At 40.2% G+C, this 13,154-nt stretch overlaps 1 gene segment (V, D, J or C); it reads right to left on the bottom strand.

Annotated features, from left to right (window-relative positions):
• Positions 1–1,200: 1,200 nt before the first annotated feature.
• Positions 1,201–1,623, bottom strand: LOC307014380 (immunoglobulin heavy variable 1-24-like). The segment is given in 2 exons: positions 1,581–1,623; positions 1,201–1,505 (listed from the first exon to the last, which is right to left on the bottom strand).
• Positions 1,624–13,154: the final 11,531 nt, after the last annotated feature.

The following is a 13,154-nucleotide window of genomic DNA, read 5'->3' as shown; positions in this document are numbered from 1 at the left end:
CATCTCTACTGACTTCTACACGTCCCTCCACACTGCTGGCATATGTGTTGCTACTAGCCGAAGAGAAGCCGCTCCCTATCAACTCCAGTGCTTTTCCAGCAGGTTGTCTGACCCAGATCATAACACAGCAACTAAATGTGAAGCCAGATCCCCTGCAGGAGAGACTGAGAGTCTCCCCAGGCCTCTTCACTACTGAAGAGGAAGGAATAGACTCCATACTCTGACCTGTACAACCTGATGAGATAAAAAGAAAGAGAAAGAGAACCAAAGAAGATAGTGAGATATTTTGAAAATGTTCTGGTATCACTGACTGACCATCAGTGGATGTTGTCTGATAAAAGATAAAACATCAAGAAGCAGGAGAGCTCACAGGGCAGAGAGAGAGCAACCAGCAGAAGAGAGAGAGTGTTGATCATCCTGAGACTGGAGATGTGACCTCTGATGCTCCACACAAAGTACAGAGCAGTCAGACAGAAGTACTCTAAACACTGGAGATTTGCATCAGGATAGCATGGGGAGGGAGGGGCTCATGCAGGGACTTGTAGTTTGATCTAATTGACTCAATTATCGGCCTTTTTTTTATATTCACTTATCCTTCTATTTGACATCTGACAATAAACTCAGAGTCATGTTCCCTTATTGTTTTGAAGTATTTTATCCATGCCAAAAAATGACCCATGGTTCCATAAAATGTAAATTGGTTATTGAGTATTTGTTGGCTTTGTTGGTGGTTCGTATCCTTGTACTTCTTACAGTTACACAGTAAAACCCGACAGTGTCCTCTTCAGGCTGCCGAAAAGTCTCTAAGGATGTAGAAGAGTCACCATAGTTGATTTAGCTATGATTGTGTTGCCATTATTTGATTTATTGTAAAAAAATATCCTAAAACTCTCAAAATGATTAGATGCTATTTCAGTAAGAACATAATTATGTATTATACAGAGCTTTTTAAACCAAAGTGTTCACTGGATTAAAATGTATGTTGTACAGGGTTATCCTTTCAAAAATGCAGGCATTGCTGTGAGTCATGAGAACCTGTCTCTACGCAATAACACACATGTTTTTCTAAATGAAATACATGTCATTATCAGCTGGCGATCATCCAATGAGAATTGTCTTTTCACAGCCCTGACATGCTTCAGTGGTTTTCATACAGGGATCAGTGTTGTTAGTTTGTGTACAGCGTGGTAGTCTAGTGTGTCACTGTGTCTCTCGTGCACAGTAATAAACTGCAGAGTCTTCTTGTGTCAGACTCTTCACCTCAAAGTACACAACATTTTTGGAAGTGTCTTTGGTGATGGAAAACTGGCCTTGCAGTCTTTGGGCAAATATGGTTCCAGTTCCACTATCGATGCGTCCGATCCACTCCAGTCCTTTCCCTGGTTTCTGCCTGATCCAGTGCAGCCAAGCCAGAGGAAGTCCTTCCACCTTACAGGACAGAGAGACTGGTTCTCCTGCTCTGCTGACCACCGGCTCTGAGGAGGTGAGGGACTGGCCCTGAGCCGCTGAAAGAGACACAGAGTTTAGATGATGGGGAACCAGCACCTCTTCTCCTCCTCTGCTGGACCGACTTCACTCACCTGAAACCAGAGCCAGGAGGACCACGCTTTGTACTAATGTCATGGTGGGAACTTGTCAGAGTCTGCAACAACAGAGGCTGTATGAAGGATATATATTGTGCATGCAGAATGGGTGGGGATTATCCATCAGTGTGTTGGGATTTGCATTTTTTGGGGGGGTCGCAGTGTTGATACATAAATACTTAATTTGTGAGAGAAGGAGGAGTGCTGAAATATGAGAGAAGCTCCATAACAGACCCAAAAATAAAATGTTGTTTAGTCTTTTTTACTTGTTGGTATTTGCATTTCTGAGAGACTAACAGTGTGGTGGGTGATTTAATGTATACAAAACAAGCTGCACTGTCAGTCTCATACTTTCATTTGAAAATGATAGGTCACCTCAGTGAGGGGGATTACTGCAGCAACATGTCACTCAGGAAGACATAGATTTTCTCCCAGAAAGGGAAAGTTTGTCTTATTGCAGAATGATTTATTTATTCAGCTTACACCACACTGCACAATCACAAGAACAAACAGCCATTCTTCCTTCTGTTTATCATGAATTTCTTTTAGCAGTGAGATTAACACTTGAGGCTGCTGCACTTCCAACTGAATGTGAGTAATGTGACAGAAATGTCTACATTTAGTGTTTCTTTTTGCCCATACATGAAACACACATTTAGAAGATGTTATTCTGTCCTTGGCTGTTTTATTAGGAAATTATTATTTAAAGACATTTCTTTAATAATAATTTGTTTTATAACTTGGCTCAGAAGCATCTGTTTTTTTCATTCATAAAAGCTACAACAAGGAAAGATTTAGTCAACGCTCTATGTGCTCTTCCAACACATCAAGGATGAGGTCTGTAGGTTTTTGTACAGCTGCTCAACCAGCTTCAGTCACTGTGTGTATCGAGCACAGTAATAAACAGCAGAGTCTACAGCCGTCAGACTGCTCATCTGCAGATACACCTGCTGTCTGCTGTTGTCTCTGGAGATGGTGAACCGGCCTTTCACTGACTCAGAGTAGAAGATGTAGCTACTGCCATCCCTGTAGATATAAGCGATCCACTCCAGTCCTTTCCCAGGAGCCTGTCTGACCCAGGCCATGTCGTAGCTACTGAATGTGAATCCAGAGCCTGTACAGGTCAATCTGTGAGATTCTCCAGGCCTTTTAGTCACTGAATCAGATTCTGTCAGAGTCTGACCATCAACACCTGTAGAGAGGATAAAAACACATCTGGTGAAATAAACTGTTGACACAATTAGAAGCTGTGTTAGATACAGATCAGTAAAGATGTTGACCTGCCCAGCAGACAGTGAGCAGCAGCAGTCCTGTCCTATAGTCCATCATGTTAAACTGTGTGTCCTCTGTCCTCTGTCCTCCTCTCTGCAGTCACATAAGTAGAGGGGGAGATATCTGAGTTTTGCATCGACTCCTCCTTTCAGGGTTTGTAAAAAATATCAACCCTCCATCTCAGCTGTTTAGACTTTTCTCTAAACTAGTTTCACGTTTTGTAGAATGTCTATCAGTATTGCGGGAACATCAAAAACAAAAGTATTGTAATAATACACAGATGATTATGTTTGATCTGACTTTTGACAAGTTTATACACAAATTATTCAAAACTGTGAAATCATAATTTATATTTATCACATTTACCTAAACAAATTATGTATTAGATCATTCATGTTGGTATCAATGCTCTGTTTCACACAAGTCACTTTGATCATAATGGAAGCACATTTACTATAATATAAATAATCTACAATTTTGTTCTGATCACCAATATAAAGTAGTGTTTAGGAAATGTGCTTCATTATAGTCTCACATTTCACCTTTCTAATAATCTCGTCACCCAGCAAAGCTCTCTGTCTGATCAAATATTGTTTTTCTGCTTTTTTCTCTTTTCAGATTTATGTAATTTGTGGCTTGTATTTATAAATATAACATATGTTATTTAAAATAAAATAATAAGATATCATGAGGGACTATCTGGTGATTAATGGGAAACACATAGAAATCTGAAGTGGATACATCCAAGTGTTTTTGCAATGTGTGAGAAAACCCAGAAGTGTAGGATCACATTGCTTTGTGGTTAGTGGAGGTTTTGTGCAGCTGCTCCACTGTCTTTAGTCACTGTGTGTCACGAGCACAGAAGTAAACAGCAGAGTCTCCTGCTGCCAGGCTGCTGACCTCGAGGTACTGAGTGCTGCTGGGAACATCTTCAGTCATGGTGAAGCGGCTTTGAAAGGAGCTGCCATAATCAGCAGAGTTTGAACCTGCGTTCATCCTCCCAACCCACTCCAGAGCTTGTCCTGGCCTCTGTCTGATCCAGTGAATATAATAGCTTGTCATTTTAAAACCAGATGTGATACATGACATCTTCACTGTCCCTCCAGGTCTTTGCACCTGAGAGGAGGACTGCTCCAGTTTGATCTCACTCCAGACTCCTGTAAGTAAATCATGTTTGCTCATTATCCAACATTTTACCAAAGAAATTAAAAAAATAACTAAATCAGAATAGATTTTCTCACCATGAATAGTAACTAAAAATAATAAACTCCAGATAATTGTCCTTTCCATTATTTGAGAGACACTGTCAGTGCTTTCTGATCTGAGTGTTTCAGAAACATATAACACTTCTCTGGTGTTCTGCAACAAGTCGCTGATGGTGTGTTTTAAAGAGAGGAAGAGTTTGCATCGACCTCCCTCTACAGATTCAAAAAGGAACATGTGACATCAACATTTCCATAAGCAGAGTATCTCTACGACGGCTGCATTTACATTTCACGTTCACTTACATTTCCTGTCAACTTATTTCTGGATTCATGAAAACAAAAAAAGAGGAAATTAGTTTGTTTATGTTCTGCAATGACATCCTGTCTCTTCAGTGGTAGAGCTACTGTTATTTTCTATTCCAGTAGATCTAAACAGAAACACAGAAAATGTGTTCTATATTTAACAGGCACCACAAGGCACACAACTAATTTAGTATGAATTCAATTGGTCATATGTGTTTTGCATTTGTGCAAAATGAAGCTTCTCTCAGTCTCTTCTAAACTGATCTTAGCTGCAGTGGAAGTGAAATAATATTACACAGACATTTAAATACATTTTGTAATGAACTTATCAGAGAGTGAGGTGTGTATCATTGTTCACATTTATACTGTGTGTTTTTGAGTCACATGGTTGCTGAGTATTTGTGCAGCTCTGCTGGTGGTTTGTGTCACTGTGGGCTGACGTACACAGTAATACACAGCTGTGTCTGCAGGCTGCACACTCTGTCCTGTTAGAGTCACTGTTCCAGCAGAAGAGTCTCTGCTGTAGCTGAACTTGTTCTTCAGAGCATTGTTTTGATGAAGGGTGCCATCACCCCACATGTATGAAATCCAGTCCATTGGTTTTCCTTCACACTGTCTGATCCAACCTGTTGCATAGCTGCTATCAGTCAGAGAATAACCAGAGACCTGACAGGTGATGGTCAAAGGCTGTCCAGGCTGCACAACCATTGAGTCTGGCTGGATGAGATCAATACTGTTCACACCTGTGGAAACACAAAGCAACATTATCTCCATCATTCATCTGACCACTCAGTGTTTCTGATGTGTTTATTAGTGAGAATCCACTGAAAGCTCCTCACAGGATCCAGCTGCCAGCAGCAGTATCAGAGCTGCAGAGAACATGTTGATGTTGAAGCTGAACTGATGTGAGCTCTTCTGTCCTCTCTCTGACACACACACACACACACACACACACATTTCTGGTTTATGAGGAAACACACACAGATCATTTACATACTGATGTTTGGAAATCAGCTGACTTCAGTTCATGGAAATTATCCAAAACATGAGGAAATGTTCAGGTGTGGTTTTTAATCACATAGCAAACACGATTTAGATGATAAAAACAAACTTTCCTATAGTTTTATGAAAATATGAAGTCGGATCAAAACTATTAATTATTCTCCTAATCCAATTATGACACTGATAAAGTTGTCTTTTTCATATGTTATTGAATAATTATTTAATAGGAACTGTCTTTTAGAGGATTTCGTTCTGCTATAGAAAGGAATCTACTATATTATCAGACACTTTTAAAACTAACTTATGGTCTTACTATCCCTTTTAGATGTTACACCAACAATGATATACAGTATCAGTGATTGTAATGTCAGATTATTTAAATTGGTGAAAACCCTTTCTGTTGAATTAAGTTAAGAATATTTCTATGACATCTTAGTACTCTTTCCCTCTTGACTGTAACAGTGAGCTGGTGTTGAGATCATTTCTGGTCTGAGGGCTCCTCCTCTGGTGGCTTCATGTTACAAGTGTTCAGGCTCTGAGGGGTTTTTGTTCAGCTCTACTGATGGTGTGTGTCACAGTGTGTATCTGGTACAGTAATACACAGCAGAGTCTCCAGGCTGCATGCTCTGTCCGTTCAGAGTCACTGTGTTGCTGGAAGAGTCTAAGTCGATACTGAACTTGCTCTTCAGTGAATCTTTATTGTATGAAGCACCGGTGTATTTCATTCCTATCCACTCCAGTCCTTTCCCTGCAGGCTGTCTGATCCAGGCTGTGGAGTAGCTGCTAACAGAATAAGAGACCTGACAGGTGATGGTCAGACGTTGACCTGGCTGCACAGTCACAGAGGCTGGCTGTATCAACTGCTCACACTTCACACCTGTGGAGGGAAACATGTTGAATAGTGAGCGAGGTTAATAACTGTGAGCAGTCAGTGTGAGCGTTCTGTCAGTGTCTCTGCCTCAGTGAGACTCACAGGATCCAGCAGCCAGCAGCAGCAGCAGAACTACAGAGAACATGGTTGCTGTTGAAGGTGACCTGATGGAGCTTCTCTTCTTCTGCTGCAGCTGACAGCATGATATCAAGTCTTTATAGCAGACTGTGAGGAAGTTCAATTTGCATAGAGAGGGACACTGACAGGCTATAAAAGAGGGACGGACTGTCCTGTCAAGAGTTGTCTTTTGAATTTGTGTTTGGACATATGAAATAACATTTATTTTTTAAAACAATAAATGAAAATGATATTTTATTTCTAATCAAATCTCAGACAAATAGTATATTGATTGTCTGATGTAACTTTTGGTAGCTGCTTTCTGATGGAAGCAGTTTTATTGAGGCGATATTTCCTTCAGTGTTTTGATGATGTTGAGCTCAAGCTTTTTTGTGATTGTGAGAAGCAGAACACAAAGTTTTGACTTTGTTTTGACTTGTTGAGTTTTTGTACAGCATTTCTCCTTTCTGTGTCACTGTCTCTCGAGCACAGTAATAAACAGCAGAGTTTACAGCCGTCAGACTGCTCATCTGCAGATACACCTGCTGTCTGTTGTTGTCTCTGGAGATGGTGAACCGGCCTTTCACTGACGCAGAGTAGTAGATGCTGCTACTGCCACTGCTGATATGAGCAACCCACTCAAGTCCTTTTCCAGCAGCTTGTCTGATCCAAGCAGTATCAATATTAGGCTACTACTAAACCCTGAGTATATGTGCAGGTCAGTCTGTGGGACTCTTCAGGCTTTTTAACCGCTGGTTCAGACTCAGTCAGTGTTTGACCCTCAGTACCTACAGACATGTAAACAGCTCATTAGTTTCTGTAAAGCAGCCATATTGTCTTTGTAGCAGGAGCTCTGTCAGAAAAACAGCTTTTGTTCTTACCTGCAGAGTAAATTGACAGGATGAGAAAAGCCACCAGATAATCAGGTCTGATCATTGTGAAAGCCAGTTGTCTCTGTCCAGTCTACAGTGTGTATGTCAGTGATTTAGTGTCTGTCCTTCACTCTGCAACACATATGTAGAGATGGAAGAGGTCAGAGTTTGCATTGACTCCTCCTCCTCAAACAGAAACACAGCACATCCCCTGAATATATATATGTAGATTTATTTTTTGCATACTATGATTGAATGCTTATATCCTTAAATTATAAGGTTGAATTTCAAGTTATTTGTCAGTTCCTTTTATCCAAACCTAAATAAGATGTAATCATTTATTCTGCTTTGCACAACATTGGTTGCCCATCCACATACTGGAAACATCATGCATACATATATTATTGATACCTGCTGTTAAGAAATTAATAATGGGACATTATTGTTGAAGGAAAGCCTCAAGACTTTCATAGGATACGTTTAGAGACATTGTCATATTCCCGTTATTGTCACCTGTCTTTTTATCCTCTACTGCCACCTGTTGGTGCTTGTGTGAGTAATGTGACTGACATTTCTACATTGAGAATTTATTTTTTTGCCCATACATGAAATATATTTACAATATGTTTATTCAGGCCTTGCCTGTCTTATGAGGCAATCATTTTTTTAAAGACATTTTCATTTATTAATGTGTTTTATAACTTGGCTCAGTAGCAACTGTTTTTTCCTTTTCATAAAAACTTCGACAACGAATGATTTAGTCAACGTAGAATTCTCTTTGTACTCTATCAACACATCAAGGATGAGGACTGAAGGTTTTTGTACAGCTGCTCAACCAGCTTCAGTCACTGTGTGTCTCGAGCACAGTAATAAACAGCAGAGTCTACAGCCGTCAGACTGCTCATCTGCAGATACAGCTGCTGTCTGTTGTTGTCTCTGGAGATGGTGAACCGGCCTTTCACTGACTCAGAGTAGAAGATGTTGCTACTGTCATACACACTCGCAACCAACTCCAGTCCTTTTCCAGGAGCCTGTCTGACCCAGGCCATCCAGTAGCTACTGAATGTGAATCCAGAGGCTGTACAGGTCAATCTGTGAGATTCTCCAGGCCTTTTAGTCACTGAATCAGATTCTGTCAGAGTCTGACCATCAACACCTGTAAACAGGATAAAAACACATCTGGTGAAATAAACTGTTGACACAATTAGAAGCTGTGTTAGATAAAGATCAGTAAAGATGTTGACCTGCCCAGCAGACAGTGAGCAGCAGCAGTCCTGTCCTATAGTCCATCATGTTAAACTATGTGTCCTCTGTCCTCTGTCCTCCTCTCTGCAGTCACATAAGTAGAGGAGGAGATATCTGAGTTTTGCATTGACTCCTCCTCACAGGGTTTGTAAAAAATATCAACTCTCCATCTCAGCTGTTTAGACTTTTCTCTGAACTAGTTTCATGTTTTGTAGAATGTCTATCAGTATTGCGGGAACATCAAAAACAAAAGTATTGTAATAATAGACAGATGATTATGTTTGATCCGACTTTTGACAAGTTTATACTCAAATTATTCAAACCTGTGAAATCATAATTTATCTTTATCACATTTACCTAAACAAATGATATATATATATATAGATATATATATTATATATATCTATATATTTATTATATATATATATATATTAGATCATTCATGTTGGTATCAATGCTCTGTTTCACACAAGTCACTTTGATCCTAATGGAAGCACATTTACTATAATATAAATAATCTACAATTTTGTTCTGATCACCAATAAAAAGTAGTGTTTAGGAAATGTGCTTCATTATAGTCTCACATTTCACCTTTCTAATAATCTCGTCACCCAGCCAAGCTCTCTGTCTGATCAAATATTGTTTTTCAGCTTCTTTCTCTTTTCATATTCTATGTAATTTGTGGCTTGATTTTGATAAATATGACAAATGTTATTTAATACAAAATAATAAGATATCATGAGGGACTATCTGGTGATTAATGGGAAACACATAGAAATCTAATATGGATACATCCAAGTGTTTTTGCAATGTGTGAGAAAACCCAGAAGTGTAGGATCACATTGCTTTGTGGTTAGTGGAGGTTTTTGTGCAGCTGCTCCACTGTCTTTAGTCACTGTGTGTCACGAGCACAGAAGTAAACAGCAGAGTCTCCTGCTGCCAGGCTGCTGACCTCGAGGTACTGAGTGCTGCTGTGAACATCTTCAGTCATGGTGAAGCGGCTTTGAAAGGAGCTGCCATAGATAGCAGAGTTTGAACCTGTGTACATCCTCCCAACCCACTCCAGAGCTTGTCCTGGTCTCTGTCTGATCCAGTGAATATTATTTCTTGTCATTGTATAACCAGATATGATACATGACATCTTCACTGTCCCTCCAGGTCTTTGCACCTGAGAGGAGGACTGCTCCAGTTTGATCTCACTCCAGACTCCTGTAAGTAAATCATGTTTGCTCATTATCCAACATTTTATCAAAGACATAAAAAAACAAGTAAATCAGAATAGATTTTCTCACCATGAATAGTAACTAAAAATAATAAACTCCAGATAATTGTCCTTTCCATTATTTGAGAGACACTGTCAGTGCTTTCTGATCTGAGTGTTTCAGAAACATATAACACTTCTCTGGTGTTCTGCAACAAGTCGCTGATGGTGTGTTTTAAAGAGAGGAAGAGTTTGCATCGACCTCCCTCTACAGATTCAAAAAGCAACATGTGACATCAACATTTCCATAAGCAGAGTATCTCTACGACGGCTGCATTTACATTTCACGTTCACTTACATTTCCTGTCAACTTATTTCTGGATTCATGAAAACAAAAAAAGAGGAAATTAGTTTGTTTATGTTCTGCAATGACATCCTGTCTCTTCAGTGGTAGAGCTACTGTTATTTTCTATTCTAGTAGATCTAAACATAAACACAGAAAATGTGTTCTATATTTAACAGGCACCACAAGGCACACAACTCATTTAGTATGAATTAAATTGGTCATATGTGTTTTGCATTTATGCAAAATGAAGCTTCTCTCAGTCTCTTCTATACTGATCTTGGCTGCAGTGGAAGTGAAATAATATTACACAGATATTTAAATACATTTTGAAATGAACTTATCAGAGAGTGAGGTGTGTATCATTGTTCACATTTATACTCTGTGTGGTTGAGTCACATGGTTGCTGAGTATTTGTGCAGGTCTGCTGGTGGTTTGTGTCACTGTGGGCAGACGTACACAGTAATACACAGCTGTGTCTGCAGGCTGCACACTCTGTCCAGTTAGAGTCACTGTTCCAGCAGAAGAGTCTCTGCTGTAGCTGAACTTGTTCTTTAGAGGATATCATGATTCTACTATAGAAAGGAATCTACTATATTATCAGACACTTTTAAAACAAACTTATGGTCTTACTATCCCTTTTAGATGTTATACCTACAATGATATACAGTATCAGTGATTGTAATGTCAGATTGTTTAAATTGGTGAAAACCCTTTCTGTTGAATTAAGTTAAGAATATTTCTATAACATCTTAGTACTCTTTCCCTCTTGACTGTAACAGTGAGCTGGTGTTGAGATCATTTCTGGTCTGAGGGCTCCTCCTCTGGTGGCTTCATGTTACAAGTGTTCAGGCTCTGAGGGGTTTTTGTACAGCTCTACTGATGGTGTGTGTCACAGTGTGTCTCTGGCACAGTAATAGACAGCAGAGTCTCCAGGCTGCATGCTCTGTCCGTTCAGAGTCACTGTTTTGCTGGAAGAGTCTAAGTCGATACTGAACTTGCTCTTCAGTGAATCTTTAAAGTATGAAGCTCCGGTGTATTTGCTACCTATCCACTCCAGTCCTTTCCCTGCAGGCTGTCTGATCCAGGCTGTGAGGTAGCTGCTAAGAGAATAAGAGACCTGACAGGTGATGGTCAGACGTTGACCTGGCTGAACAGTCACAGAGGCTGGCTGTATCAACTGCTCACACTTCACACCTGTGGAGGGAAACATGTTGAATAGTGAGTGAGGTTAATAACAGTGAGCAGTCAGTGTGAGCGTTCTGTCAGTGTCTCTGCCTCAGTGAGACTCACAGGATCCAGCAGCCAGCAGCAGCAGCAGAGCTACAGAGAACATGGTTGGTGTTCAAGGTGACCTGATGGAGCTTCTCTTCTTCTGCTGCAGCTGACAGCATGATATCAAGTCTTTATAGCAGACTGTGAGGAAGTTCACTTTGCATAGAGAGGGACACTGACAGGCTATAAAAGAGGGACGGACTGTCCTGTCAAGAGTAGTCTTTTGGATTTGTGGTTAGACAATTATAAGGATACATTTTAAGTTACTAATCACAAACTTTTATTTAAACTTAAATAAGATGTAATCATTTATTCTGCTCAGCAAAACCCTAACCCACATACTGGATACATCATGCAGAAATCCATTCGCGATATAAAAATAATGGGAAAATATTGTTGTAAGAATGCCTGAAGTAAAATGTTTATCTAAAAAAGGGGAAGTGAAATTCCACATCAGCTGTTGCTTTCATAGTGTGTTTAGAAAAGCTGTCTTTTTCTCCTTATTGTCATCTGACTTTTTATCATTTAGTGCCACCTGTTGGTACTAGTGATAATACATAGTTAGAGGTTTTGTAAAGCCTCTGGGCTTCCTTTAACCAGTGTGTGTCTCTGGCGCAGTAATACAGAGCAGAGTCCTCTGGCTTCAAGTTGGACAGCCTCAGATGCACCATGCTGTTGGTATTATATCTGGTGACTTCTATCCGTTCTTGTAATCTACTGCATATTCTGTTCCACTTGCATCGCTGTAAACACGACCCATCCATTCCAGTGCTTTTCCAGCAGGTTGTCTGATCCAGTGCATGCTGCAGCAGCTACATGTGAAGCCAGATCCCCTGCAGGAGAGACTGAGAGTCTCTCCAGGCCTCTTCACTACTGAAGAGGAAGGAATAGACTCCATACTCTGACCTGTGCAACCTGATGAGATTAAAAAAAAGAGAACCAAAGAAGATAGTGAGATATTTTGAAAATGTTCTGGTATCACTGACTGACCATCAGTGGATGTTGTCTGATAAAAGATAAAACATCAAGAAGCAGGAGAGCTCACAGGGCAGAGAGAGAGCAACCAGCAGAAGAGAGAGAGTGTTGATCATCCTGAGACTGGAGATGTGACCTCTGATGCTCCACACAAAGTACAGAGCAGTCAGACAGAAGTACTCTGCACACACTGGAGATTTGCATCAGGATAGGAATGGGATGGGCTTTTGGAGGGACTGATATAATTAATTTAAACTTTTGAGTATGACTGGATCAGATCAATAATGTTCACACCTGTGGAAAAACAAATAAATTTTATCTCAATCATTAATCGGCCTACTCTGTGTTTCTGATGTGTTTATTAGTAATAATCTGCACCAGGCTGGTTACACTAAACCAGGGGTACTCAAACTTTTTTTATTAAAGGTCCACTTGTGAATTTTAAACAAGGTCACGGGTCCGGAACAATGCCAGTAAAGTGCGTGACATAAATCAACATCCATAACATATACACACACATTCAATACATACATTGTATTGAGCTAGTGGGAGAAATGGCACTGTTTGCCTGTAGCCAATGCCTTGAACCTTGGCACAAAAGGTGTGATACCCAGGCGGAGTGTTCATTTGTCAATCTGCTGCGGTATGAGTTTAAATCCAGACTCACAGCAATATGTTGAACCGAACATGGTGAGCAAATGAATGGCCACCTTCTGAAGGTGGGGGACATTTGCTGCGGTAGCCATCTTTGTCCAGAATGTCACAGGGTCACAGTCCACTTCCTTCAGAGCAACATTCTCCTGGAGATCTATGAGCTCAGTTTGCAGAGATGAAACATTTGCCCAAGGGAAGATGCCCTGTGCCTCTCTTGAGAATTCTTGAACATTCTT

The sequence above is a fragment of the Notothenia rossii genome (genome assembly GCF_949606895.1).
Source record: "Notothenia rossii genome assembly, chromosome: 8".
Lineage (NCBI taxonomy): Eukaryota > Metazoa > Chordata > Actinopteri > Perciformes > Nototheniidae > Notothenia > Notothenia rossii.
The sequence above is the reverse complement of the archived record's forward strand: the minus strand, read 5'-3'. Positions and strand labels throughout refer to the sequence as shown.